A 13636-nucleotide genomic window follows, 5' to 3' on the forward strand; every position below is an offset into this window, starting at 1 on the left:
GGACACAGGTGAAACTTTTCTATTAATTAAAGCAAACCCCCAGAAAAGCTTGCCTCGCCTTATAATCTCTTAAAATGAGTGACAGAGAACTCTTAAATCCCACTATTTAAAGAAAATAACGTCCATTTATTTTTTAACTCTTAAAAATGAACATTATACAAACAAATTCACAAAACTAAGCGCCCTTCTCTTAACTGCTTTCTGTCTGACTCCAACTGTATAACAATATGCTGTTCCAATATGACATTTATTAAAATTACATTAACTTAATCTCAATTTCAACCATCTGTTGTCTTCTATGTCTTCACTCTTCCAGCTGTTGACCTCCCTGGGTTGTCATCTTTATTTTATTTTACTATGAGTATGTTTCATGTGAAAGGTACCTTTTGATAAAGTGTTCTCTAATTTCTTTTGAGGGAAAGATGTTAGATTGGCAGTTAGCTCTCCTGCAGTTTCTCTCTCTATTGCAGTTGCTGTCTGACCAATTTTCAAAATGTCTGTATCCTTAAGGTTAACATGCAGGATCAGTTGATGGTTATGAAGTCAAATGCAATGTTAACATTCATTTCAATAGGACTAGAATGCAAGAGCAGGGAGCACTACTGAGGCTTTGGTGGGAGGGGACGCGGAGGGTGTCCCGAGGACGTTCACCAGAATGATCCTGGGGATGAAAAGCTTATCATACGAGGACTGGTTGAGGACTCCAGGTCTGTACTTGGAGTTTAGAAGGTTGAAGAATGGCAATGAAATATACAGAATACTGAGAGGTATAGATAGAGTAGACATGGTGAAGGTGTTTCCTTTCGGAGGAGAGATGAGAACCCAAGGGCACATCCTCTGAGTGAAGGGACAACCCATTTAGAACTGAGATGAAGAATTTCTTCAGCCAGAGGGTGGCGAATCTGTGGAATTCACTGCTGCAGAAGGCTGTGGAGGCCAAGTTGTTGAGTGTATTTAAAACACATGGGAAAAACTAATCGTTTTTAGCAAAGGACAACTACCATCCTTACCTAGGGGTGGCATGGTGGCTCAGTGGTTAGCACTGCTGCCTCACAGCACCAGGGTCCCAGGTTTGATTCCAGTCTTGGGTGATCGTCTGTGTGGAGTTTGCACATTCTCCCTGTGTCTGCGTGGGTTTCCTCCGGGTGCTCCGGTTTCCTCCCACACTCTCAAAAGATGTGCAGGTCAGGTGGATTGGCCATGCGAAATTGCCCATAATGTTAGGTGCATTAGTCAGAGGGAAATGGGTCTGGTTGGGTTGGTCTTCGGAGGATCGGTGTGCACTGGTTGGGCCGAAGGGCCTGTTTCCACACTGTAGGAAATCTAATCTAATCTAGTTTAACTTCAGATCGATAAGAATGTGGTTGACTCTTAACTGCTCGAGGAAGGATGTTGTGAAACTTGAAAGGGTTCAGAAAAGATTTACAAGGATATTGCCAACGTTGGATGGTGTGAGCTATAGGGAGAGGCTGAATAGACTGAGGCATGGGAGGCTGAAGGGTGACCGTAGATGTTTATAAAATCATGTGCGGCATGATAGGGTAAATAGACAAGGTAATTTCCCTGGGTTGAGGGAGTCCAGGACGAGAGGGTATAGGATTAAGGTGAGAGGGGAAAGATTTTAAAATGGGCCTAAAGGACAACTTTTTCATGCAGAGGGTGGTACTTGTATGGAATGAGCTGCCAGAGGCAGTATTGGAGGCTGGTACAATTAGAATATTAAAAGGCACCTGGATGGGTTTAGAAGAAGGGTTTAGAGGGATATGAGTCAAGTGCTGCCAAATGGGACTAGATTAATTTAGGATATCTGGTTGGCATAGAGTCAATGACTCAACTGCGTCATAGAGATGTACTACAGCACGGAAACTGACCCTTCCGTCCAACTCATCCAGGCCGACCAGATATCCCAACCCAATCTAGTCCCACCTGCCCGTACCTAGCCTATATCCCTCTAGATTGTTCCTATTCATATACCCATCCAGATGCCTTTTAAATGTTGCAATTGTACCAGCCTCCACCACTTCCTCTGGCAGCTCATTCCATACACGTACCACCCCAAAAGGTTGCCCGTTAGGTGTCTCATGTCTTTCCCCTTTCACCCTAAACCTATGCCCTCCAGTTCTGGACTCCCCACCCCAGGGAAAAGGCTTTTCTATTTATCCTATCCATGCCCCTCATGATTTTATAAACCTCCTCAGGTCAATCCATAGTCTGTGATGCTCCAGGAAAAACAACCCTAGCCTGTTCAACCTCTCCCTATAGCTCAAATCCTCCAACTCTGGCAACATCCTTGTAAATATTTTCTGAACTCTTTCAAGTTTCACAACATCTTTCCGATAGGAAATGAGGCCAGAATTGCACGCAATATTCCAACAGTGGCCTAACCAATGTCCTGTACAGCTGCAACATGACCTCCCAACTCCTGTACTCAATACTTAAATGGTAAAGTCAAAAATCACAAACAGGTTGGAGTAGTTCAAAAAAATGGCTCGCCATTATTTATACAAGGACAGCTAGGAATGGGCATTAAATATCACATCCCACGATTTCATTGTAAAAACTGGCCTCTTTTTGTGTCTCCATGATGTAGAGATAAGAAAAACCATTGGTGCTTGACCAGAGACAGGAACCTATGATGTGCAAACTTTGCATATGTGCATATCTGATGAGAATAGCATTGGGACTTTGCCCTTTGTGGTTGCAAGTTTTGGAAACACCAGTAGTTTATTTAAAATGGTTGAGATGGCACAGTCTTGTGCACTAAGAAATAAGTGAGTCAGCATCTTCAGAAGAGATGAAAATGGAGGAAGAATAAATTCATTTGTCAAGCTTTTTTACACTCTGATTTTGACCTCTTGTTAAAAATCAATGTACAGTTAATATGGTTTGTACATTTTTGATTATACATAAGTCAAACTTGTAGAGCAAAAGAAAACAATTAAGGAGAGCTGACAATTGAAGAATGAGTAACTCCCAAGTAGAATACTGGGCTCTACTTGGAAACTGGAATACACTGCATGTTTGTGGTTTTCTTAGAAATTAGGCTATACAATCTGCTCTGCATTGTATTTGTAGGAATGCATTGGGAATAGTATGGCCCCATGCTTCACCATGTCAGTTGCTGAAATTTGATTATTCGTATGTGGGGCTTCAAGACCGTTGTTGCACTGTATGGTAGTTGCGAGATTTGTATTTTTTATTTGGTTATTTATTATGTTGAACTTTTTTGGCATTACAAATGAAATCCTATAATGCGGATTACTTCAAACACTGCACAAATGATATTGCGTTAGCTTGCATCTTGGCAGGTTCGGGACATCTGCTCAGACGAAGTTGGAAGGGGATGAATCCAGTTGTCGTGGTCCATGTAGCAATAATGATGTCGGCAAAACAAGGAAAGAGGTTCTGCATAGGCAGTATGAGGAGCTAGGCACTATTTTTCAAACTCAAGGGTAAGAATCTCTGGAAAATTGGCATTGCACAAATAAGATTAGGGAAATGTGTGTCTCCTTGGTGCAAGAGATAAGCAAAACCATTGGTCCTTGACCAGAGACAGGAACCTGTGATGTGCAAACTTTGCATATGTGCATATCTGATGAGAATAGCATTGGGGCTTTGATGCCCTTTGTGGTTGCAAGTTTTGGAAACAACTGTAGTTTATTTAAAATGGCTGAGATGACAAGGTGCACAAGACTAAGAAATAAGTGAGTCAGCATCTTCAGAAGAGGTGAAGATGTTGGTTCTGGTTTCTGAGGCTTTAGCAGCTGCATGGGGCTCCTCAATTTATGGCCATGCACCTTACAAACACTCATGAATGTGAACTTGTGTAGGGATGTAATTTCAAAGATACGATGTACAGGCGTTTCCAACACTTATGAATGGTTCCTTCATGTTGTTCTGCATTGAGTTCTGACTTGCGTGCAAACAGACTCCAGAGTTAAACTTATTCACAACTCAGTAACTGCCTTTACTGTGAAAAATAGGATCTGTACCCATACCCAGACTTAGCAACACCTATGTTTTCAGTTTATTAACATATTCTAAAGTAAACAGACAAAACTTTATAATTTTTTAGTACAGTATCAGATTACTGGTACTAATGTTTGGGAAGAACACATTGCAAATTACCAGAACATCATTTTTAAAAGAAGGCTTCATAAAGCTTGTTTTTTGCCACTTAGATCAATAGAAAAAGAAGCCATGTCAGTGTTGTCACATTGCTTGATGGAGGACATCATTAAGGATCATATGGACACAGTATTTATCTGTTGGATGGCCGGATTGATAAAGTTTGTTACTCTTTTGAGAATTTCTGAAATGAACCAGTAGTGTGATGATTTGGTAAAAACAAATACTGGGAAAAACTGTGGGACCTGGCACAAGATGGGAGAAGAAGGTATTTTATGTCTAAAGTAAAGGACAGAAAGCATTTCCAAACTTGCCCCACAATCTGAGTAATGCATATGTGTGTTTGTGAATTCCTTGTAGTTTTTGGTAATTCTCAATTGGTGCAATTCCAATTAATAATTTTTCTCCAATTAGTTTTAAGATTCAGTATCCTGTGTACATGAAAAGAGTGGATTAAAAATTATTCATTTTTATTGGCTGAATAGTATGGGATAGAGCAGATGTTTTATTGGGAAGAATATATTGCTGTGGCTCAATTTAGGTGATGTGGTAATGAAGTTAAGAATGATTGTGAAAATGACTAATTGGTGCATGGAAAAGGTAGTTTATCTTTCAGTTATAAATCTTTCAAATGAACCACTTATTGGAAGGTGTGTTGTCCCGTTTCCCTATCCCTGTATCAGTCGAAGCAAACACTAAGAGACACAGTATGGCTTTACTACCTCCATCTTTTATTCCGGGCCCTGGAGGGGGAGAGAGAACGATCGCCCATGTGCACAGAGACATGAGTTCGCGGTCTTGTCTCGAACAGCAGATTCTTAAGGAATTATATAGTAACTTACAGGGAGCACCTTCCAAATAAGGCAACAGCTGTATTGATTTGGTTAACTATTACAATCAGCAAGCATCAATGGTAAAGATTAAGCCATCTGGCATTTTACGATGGATGTTCTTAACCTTGTTAACTGGCATTACACGATGGTTTTTACCTCGTTCACCACTACCCTTGCCTCCAGCACCTCATTGTTTATTGCAAGTTCTTATCTGGTCAAAGTCATGCTAGCTGAGCCTAAATTATACAATCCAAACAATAGCTCTTTCCCTATCTGTCCAAACCCATACACGTTTTCAGGTCTACTTGTGAAATCTTAATGCGGGAGGGAACAAGGAGATATTTTGGGCAAGGTTTTGGCATAATGGAAACTCATGCGAGGGAGATATGATATACCTTTTTGGCTGTGGTGCACTTCGTAGGGCAGTATAATCTTTACACAGCACTTGCATCAGAGTGTCCTTTGTAATATTTGCTGTAGTGATCCATAGAATGTCCTTTTATGTGTGAAGTAAAATAAGATTTTACTTATTTAAACAAATAAATAAAATTGAGTGCTGTCCCCCAAGAGTGTGGGTTCATTTGTGTGGAAAGACAGGTGACATGATGAAGTGAAATAGCTTCACTGTTAGCCAAAGTGGAGAAAATACTTTGGGTTCAGAAGAATGAGTAATAATCCCATTTTACAAGAGTGTTGGGCAGTACTGAACGCATCATATACTCTGGAAACAATGTAAATTTAATTCTCTACAGCCAATTTTTGAGTCAGTGTTTTTAGTTAGGTTTATTCTGATGATGTTGGCATCATAAACCAACTGGAACTGGGAGGGAAATAAAGAAAGTGAAGTGTTTTATGAACGGTACTCTGCTTTCTGGCTCAGTAGTGAACATGCCATGGGACTGCCAATCCCCTAGATTGTGCTTATTGTCCTACAGTTGTCCTCAGTACTTCTCCTCTGATCCTAAAGACTAGTTACAATTGACCTTTTGTCTAAGGTTGCGTGGGTATTGCGATAATGCCATGATTGGATTTGGTTGTGTTGTTACTGTTGCTTCATTTTTGGATTCTGCAAGTGGGAATTTTTACTTGAATGAGAGCACTGACATTGTCAGTGGAAATGAATGATGCACAATCTTTGAGTGGTGGGGGGAAAGGTAAAATTTCTAAAACCAAAGCAGCTTAATGCTGTTCATAGTGACTAAGTCAGAACCTTTGAAAAGGAATATAGGGAATCTGTAATGGGGCAGAAAAAGGAAGCATGAAAATCAAACTAAGTTGTAGGAATCATTACTGATTTGGATGATATAGCTGGCTGTGCCAATCCAATGTGTTTTGAATTCCTACTTCATGTATCACAGCATTTCATCAGCGATGATTCTCTCAACTTGAAGCTTGAGAATGATGTACTGTACCTTGTGTTGAGATGATGTCACTAATGGCTCAGCTGGTAACATTTCTGAGTTATAAGTGCACTCAAGCTTCATTCTAGAAATTTGAAAACTGAATCAAAGCTGGCACTGTTGTGCAGCATTGAAGGAATGGTGCAGTGTCTTGGGTGTACTGTCTTTCGGATGACAAATTGAACTGAGGCTCTGTCTGCATTTTCTGTTGAACTCTAGATACCATGCACCTTCTGAAGAAATGCAGGAGCATTCCCTCTGATGTCCTAATCAATTTTTATCCCTCCATTAACATCACTAATAACAGATTGTTTGGTAATTTATAGCCTTGTCTGTAGTACACAAGATACCTAATGCAATTTCCAATGACAGTGACTGCATTTTTCAAGTACATTATTGGCTTATAACTGCTTTGGAACATCCTAAAGTAGTGATTGAATTTATAAAAATGCCTATTTGTTTCTTTAATTTAAACCTGGCATGAGAAAAGAGCAACGCAGTGGAAATAAGACCTTCAGGAATCCGTTTAAGAAGTAACTTGGTAGTTATGAAATAGCGCTATAATAAATCAAAGAATTAAGAATGAAGTCTTTCCTGGTAATTGCTCAAATGCAAAATTCTAGAATGTGGTGCAGGATACATCAAAAAGCTGCTTGGGCTTCAGCATTCAATAAGTTCATGGCTGATTTGAGGTTCGTCTTAATTTTAATTTGCTTGTTTCCCATAAGTCTTTATGCTGTGATGGTTCAAAAATCACCTGTCTCTCAACCTTGAATACAATCAAAGCTTTAGCTTTTCTGTTCTGTCGTCCTACAAGCGGGAATTCTTCCTGATCTTCTGGAGGAGTCCTCTTTTTTTTTTTCCCTTCTGAAAATGTGTTCCCTAGTTCTAGATTCCCCCACAGAGGGAAACATCCTTTTAATGTCTATTCTGTCAAACCTACTCCGAATCTTTTATACTTCATGATTGTGAGGTGCTGGTGCTGGTGTTGGTTTGGGGTGTACTAAGTTAAAAATCTCAACACCAGGTTATAGTCCAACAGATTTATTTCGAAGCACTAGCTTTCAGAACGGTGCTCCTTCATCAGGTGGTTGTGGAGTATAAGGTCATAAGACACAGAATTTATAGCAAACGTTTACAGTGTGATGTAGCTGAAATATTGTATTGAAAGAAACCTGCATTGTTTAATTCTCTCATCTTTCAGAATGGGCGTGTTGGTTTCAGTTCTGTCATATGTAAATTCCAGAACTTAAAGTCACATTCTTAAGTGAACTTCAACAATAGGTGCCATGTTGGGCCAGATGATGTATTGAGGGTGTGAGATGCTGTGTGTGAGGCTGTCTGTGCCCCAATGTTCTGAACAGCCAAAATGTATTAAGCTAATACAAGCTTTGGAGAACCCTAAACACTCTTCGCAGTGTCAAGAGAGCTCTCTGAACAAAGGGTCCAGATCTTCCTTTTTATACAAAATTTTACATCACAGTCAGTTATGCCCACAAGACAACCCCTTGCCACTTCCCCCATAGTTACATGCCACTCAAGACACAATGTAGTGATTTGATTATTTCCAGAAATAATGTGATGTAGACTATTCCCTAATGGCAGGATCTGGTGTAAATCATTTTTTTTAAAATGATTTAAAATGCAGGGTGTGGTTAGAATTTTAACCGCAATATTCTTATTGACTCTGAATAGCAGGAGATGGCTATGTAAATTTTTTTTCATTCTACCTGCAAGACAGAGAAACATACCACCCTGCCCCTGGGACATCCAATTTCCTGAAGATCATGAAAGCAAATTAACCCTTTAACATCTCAATATGTCTACTGGATTGATATGACCTAATTCTCTGTAGAGTACTGCAATCTTAGGTGGCTAATGTATATCTAATATATTTTAATACAATTTTCATTTTTGCATTCAATGTTGAATAGTGTCCTTTTAGTTATCTGCCATCTCAAGGAAGTGGTTGTGTGGTTTGGAACTGTTTAACAAAGCATCATGTGCTATTTGCCAATTTTTTCAGAACCTTTTTCAATATGAAAACTGGTTCATCTGTAACAGGCGGAAACTTGCAGAAACCACACTTATTATCTATCTTTATTTGTCATCCTGCACTTCTTCATTTAGCAGCTGTGTGTAGCATGCACAAGTTGTAATGTCCCTACTGCTCTTTATTTCCTTGTCCACCTCATTCCTGGTAAAAATTCAAAACAGGGTTTCATTGCAAGTAATTTATTAACACGCTGTTTAGACCATTATGCTTGAAACTTTAGCCCTTAATCTCTGGACTTCAGATCCTTCTGGATTCAGATTTTTGTCATAATTCTTATCACTTTAGTTCCACACTATTTCCACTTTGCTTTCATTTTTGATTTTAATTTGATTTGTTATCACATGTGTAGAGATAATTAAAAGTATTGTTTTGCATTCTAACCAGACAAGTCATACCTTCAGGTGAAAATGAGTACTGCAAATGCTGGAGATCAGAGTCAAGAATGGAGTGGTGCTGGAAAAGTACAGGTCAGGCAGCATCCGAGGAGCAGGAAAATCGAAGTTTCGGACAAAAGCCCTTTGTTGGGTTAGCATCCAAAACAATACTTTTGATTTGTTATCACATGTATAGAGATAATTAAATCAAAATCCTACCTTGCATAAGTACGTCAGAGTAATAGAGCAAAAAGTTGAATATAATGTTACAGCTACAGAGAAGGTGCAGAGAAAGATCAACTTTAATACATGAGAGTTCCTGTCATAAGTCTGATAACAGCGTGGTGTATGCACTTTCAAACTTTTGTATCTTCAGCTTGATGGGCAAGAGTCGGATGCTGCCTGAACTGCTGTACTCTTCCAGCACCACTAATCCAGAACCAAGAGTGGAAGGGAGTATAACAGGGGTGGCAGATGTCTTTGATTATGTTGGCTGCTTCCCTGTAAGCAGTGGGCAGTGTAGGCGGAGCTAGTGAAAGGAAGGTTGGTTTTCATGATGGACTGGGCTGCATTTGCAACTCCTTGATATCTTGCAGTCTTGGGCAGAGCAGTTGCCATACTAAGCTGTTTTGCATCTGGACAAGATGCTTTGTATGGTGCATCTATAAAAACTGGGAAGAATCATTGAGGACATTGCTGAATTTACTTAGTATTCTGAAGAATTAGAGGCATTGGTGAGCTTTCTTAACTGTAGTGTTGACATGGATGGACTCAGGATATTTACTCCCAAGAACTTGAAGCTCTTGACCACTTCCACTTCAGCACCACTCCTGAACCCTTGTTGATTAATTCCTCATCAGGAGTGCAGATTTGCTGAGAGGAATACGCCATGGTGTCTCGATGCATTCGAGATCAGTGTCCAAATAGCTGTTTCTACTTATAAGTATCAGTGGGCCATTTAACCATGGAAGGCATTGCAGTTAATGAACAGAGGTTGGAATCATAAGAACAGGAATGGGCCATTCAGCTTCTCAAGTGTGCTCCACCATTGAAAATCATGGCTGATCATCTTTTCCAATATTGTATTCTTGCAATATCCCTATATCCTTGGATGTTATTAATAACTAGAAATCTGTCAATCCCTGTCTTGAGGTTCCACAGCCTTCTGGGATAAGAATCCCCGTGGGCGGCATGGTGGCACAGTGGTTAGCACTGCTGCCTCACAGCGCCAGAGACCCAGTTCAATTCCTGCCTCAGGCGACTGTGCAAACTCCACACAGTCATTCTCCTCGTGTCTGCGTGGGTTTCCTCTGGGTGCTCTGGTTTCCTCCCACAGTCCAAACCTGTGCAGGTCAGGTGAATTGGCCATGCTAAATTGCCTGTAGTGTTAGGTAAAGGGGTAAATTTAGGGGAATGGGTGGGTTGCGCTTCGGTGGGTCGGTGTGCACTTGTTGGGCCGAAGGGCCTGTTTCCACACTGTAAATAATCTCCCCTGAGTGAAGAATTTCCTTCTCTTTAGTCATAAATAGATTGTGTTTTATTCTGAGACTGTGTATCCACTGGCTCTTGACCTTGCATTCATGGGACGTTTCTTTTCTCTCAATTTCTTCAGGAATTTGCAAATCTGAGATCACCTCTCAGTCTTTTAAACTCCAGAGAGTACAGGCCCAGAGTTTTCATAGGACAATCCCACCATTGCATTAATCAGTCTAGTGAATCTCCACTGCATTCCATGCATAAAAATTATATCCTCATCTGGGGAAGTGGACCAGAACTACTTACAGTACCTCAGACACAGTCTGAGAGAAAGTGAGGACTGCAGATGCTGGAGATCAGAGTTGAGTGTGGTGCTGCAAAAGCATAGCATGTCAGGCAGCATCCGAAGAACAGCAGAAATGACATTTTGGGCATAAGCCCTTCATCAGGAATGAGGCTTGTGGGTCAGGGCTGAAAGGTAAATGGGAGTGGGTGCGGTTGGGGGGAGGTAGCTGGGAAAGCGATAGGTGGATGAAGGTGAGGGAGAAGCTGATAGGTCAGAGGGAGCAGTGATGGATGGGTCCGGAGGGTAGTGCCAAGTTAGAAGCTTGGGGCTCAGATAATGTGGAGGGAGGGGAAATCAGAAGTTGTCGAAATCCACACTTATCCTGTGGATATGAGGCGTTTCTCCTCCAGGCGGTGGGTGGTAACAGTTGGTGGTGGAGGAGGCCCATGACCTGCATGACCTTGACAGTGTGGGAGGGGGACTTGAAGTGTTCAGCCATGGGGCAGTGGGGTTGGTGGATGTTTGAATCAAAACTTATTTGCTCCAGTATGCAAAACCCCTTACAATAAAGGCAATTTCAGAATTGTTTGCAGAATGTCCATGTTAACTTTCAGCGACATACGAACAAGGACACTTCGGTCCATTTGGATACCAACACTTTCCAGTTCCTGAGCATTTAAGAAATATTCTGCACATTTGTGGCTGCTTTTAAAGTGGACAACTTTACAGTCAGCCACATCATACTATATTCTATCTGCCCACTCAACATCTCTAAATCCTGGTTACAGCTTGCCACTCTGAGAAGGTCCATTTATCTCTTCTCTGCTTTGTCTGTTCACTAATTCTGAATCCATGTTAGTATACTATTAATAATCTCCCACAATTTAATTTTGTTTGCTAACCCCTGTGGGGGACTTTATCAAAAAATTCCTGAAAATCCAAATACACCATTAGTACTGCTTATCAACTCTGCTAGCAATATTCTCAAAACGTTTGAATCATGTCAACATGGACATGATTCCTCTGCAACCATGTTAATTGTTCAATAATGCATTGTTTTCTAAACATCTAGTAATCCCATCCTATATAATAATAGGTTCTAGTATGTTCCTGATTAAAGAAGGTGTTTAATTCCCTGTTTTTTCTCTCCTGCCTTTCTTAAACTGTGGGGTTACATTTGCAATTTTCCAATGTGCAAGAACCATTGCAAAATTAATAGAATTTTCTAAGAAGATCACCTATACATCCAATATCTTTGCAATCATCTCTTTTGACATTTTAGGGTGAAAAGTATTATGTCCTGGATTGCTGTTTTAGTAAAACTAATTTGTTTTTGTTTCACTTCCTCAATGGACCCATAGGTTCAAAGTTTGGGAGAAGATTTGTAGCTCGGATGCTCGTTGTTGTGGTTCTGTTCGCCAAGCTGGGAATTTGTGTTGCAGACATTTCATCTCCTGTCTAGGTGACATCCTCAGTGCTTGGGAGCCTCCTGTGAAGCGCTTCTGTGATGTTTCCTCCGGCATTCATAGTGATTTGTATCTGCCGCTTCCGGTTGTCAGTTCCAGCTATCCGCTGCAGTGGCCGGTATATTGGGTCCAGGTTGATGTGCTTATTGATTGAATCTGTGGATGAGTGCCATGCCTCTAGGAATTCCCTGGCTGTTCTCTGTTTGGCTTGTCCTATAATAGTAGTGTTGTTCCAGTCGAACTCATGTTGCTTGTTATCTGCATGTGTGGCTACGAAGGATAGCTGGTCAAAATATTCAATCGAGTTGATCAGGTGTGACCTCTTTAACAAAACAGTGCTGGCTGTTCTTGATTGATTCCTGCTTTTTTTACGTGGAGATGAATTCAGTGTCTCAAGGTTGCACCTGATAGTTTCCCTACCACTGAGGTTACACTGACGAGCCTGTAGTTTTCCTGGTTTATCCTTGCTGCCTTCAATAATGGTAGCATGTTGGCTGTCTTCCACTTTTGGCATGTTTCTGATGGCCTGAGGAATTGAAAATTATAGCCAGTTCTCCTGCTATTTCCCCCAGTTGGAATATAGCGTAGGAAAGTGTGAAGTCATGCATGTTGGTAGGAAGAATAGAGGCATAAATGGGGGAAAAAATTCTGAAATCGTAGCTGCAAAAGGACTTAGAACATAGAAGAATACAACGCAGTACAGGCCCTTTGGCCCTTGATGTTGCGTCGATCCAAGCCCACCTAACCTACACTAGCCCACTATCCTCCATATGCCTATCCAATGCCTGCTTAAATGCCCATAAAGAGGGAGAGTCCACCACTGCTACTGGCAGGGCATTCCATGAACTCACGACTCAGAGTAAAGAACCTACCCCTAACATCTGTCCTATACCTACCACCCCTTAATTTAAAGCTATGCCCCCTCGTAATAGCTGACTCCATACGTGGAAAAATGTTCTCACGGTCAACCCTATCTAAACCCCTAATCATCTTGTACACCTCTATCAAGTCACCCCTAAACCTTCTTTTCTCCAATGAAAACAACCCCAAGTGCCTCAGCCTTTCCTCATACGATCTTCCTACCATACCAGGCAACATCCTGGTAAACCTCCTCTGCACCCGTTCCAGTGCCTCCACATCCTTCCTATAGTCTGGCGACCGAAACTGCACACACTACTCCAGATGCGGCCGCACTAGAGTCTTATACAACTGCAACATGATCTCAGGACTCTGGAACTCAATTCCTCTACTAATAAAAGCCAGTACGCCATATGCCTTCTTCACCACACTATTTACCTGGGTGGCAACTTTCAAAGACCTGTGTACATGGACACCAAGATCCCTCTGCTCATCCACACTACCAAGTATCTGACCATTAGCCCGTACCCCATCTTTTTGTTACTCTTACCAAAGTGAATCACCTCACACTTAGCTACATTGAACTCCATTTGCCACCTTTATGCCCAGTTCTGCAGCATATCTATATCCTGCTGTAACCTTACACATCCTTCCTCACTGTCAACAACTCCTCCGACTTTCGTATCATCCGCAAACTTGCTCACCCAACCTTCTAGCCCCTCCTCCAGGTCATTTATAAAAATGACAAACAGCAATGGT

The 13636-nt window shown here is 41.1% G+C and overlaps 1 protein-coding gene across 5 annotated transcripts in view; it reads left to right on the forward strand.

The window, feature by feature from the left end:
- The window catches only part of crlf3 (cytokine receptor-like factor 3), a 77384-nt gene that overhangs the window by 3444 nt on the left and 60304 nt on the right, over positions 1–13636 (forward strand). The window lies entirely within an intron of this gene.

The sequence above is a fragment of the Chiloscyllium plagiosum genome, unplaced genomic scaffold (assembly GCF_037043375.1).
Source record: "Chiloscyllium plagiosum isolate Xiang-an unplaced genomic scaffold, Cpla_swu_hap1 HiC_scaffold_25, whole genome shotgun sequence".
NCBI classification, from domain to species: domain Eukaryota; kingdom Metazoa; phylum Chordata; class Chondrichthyes; order Orectolobiformes; family Hemiscylliidae; genus Chiloscyllium; species Chiloscyllium plagiosum.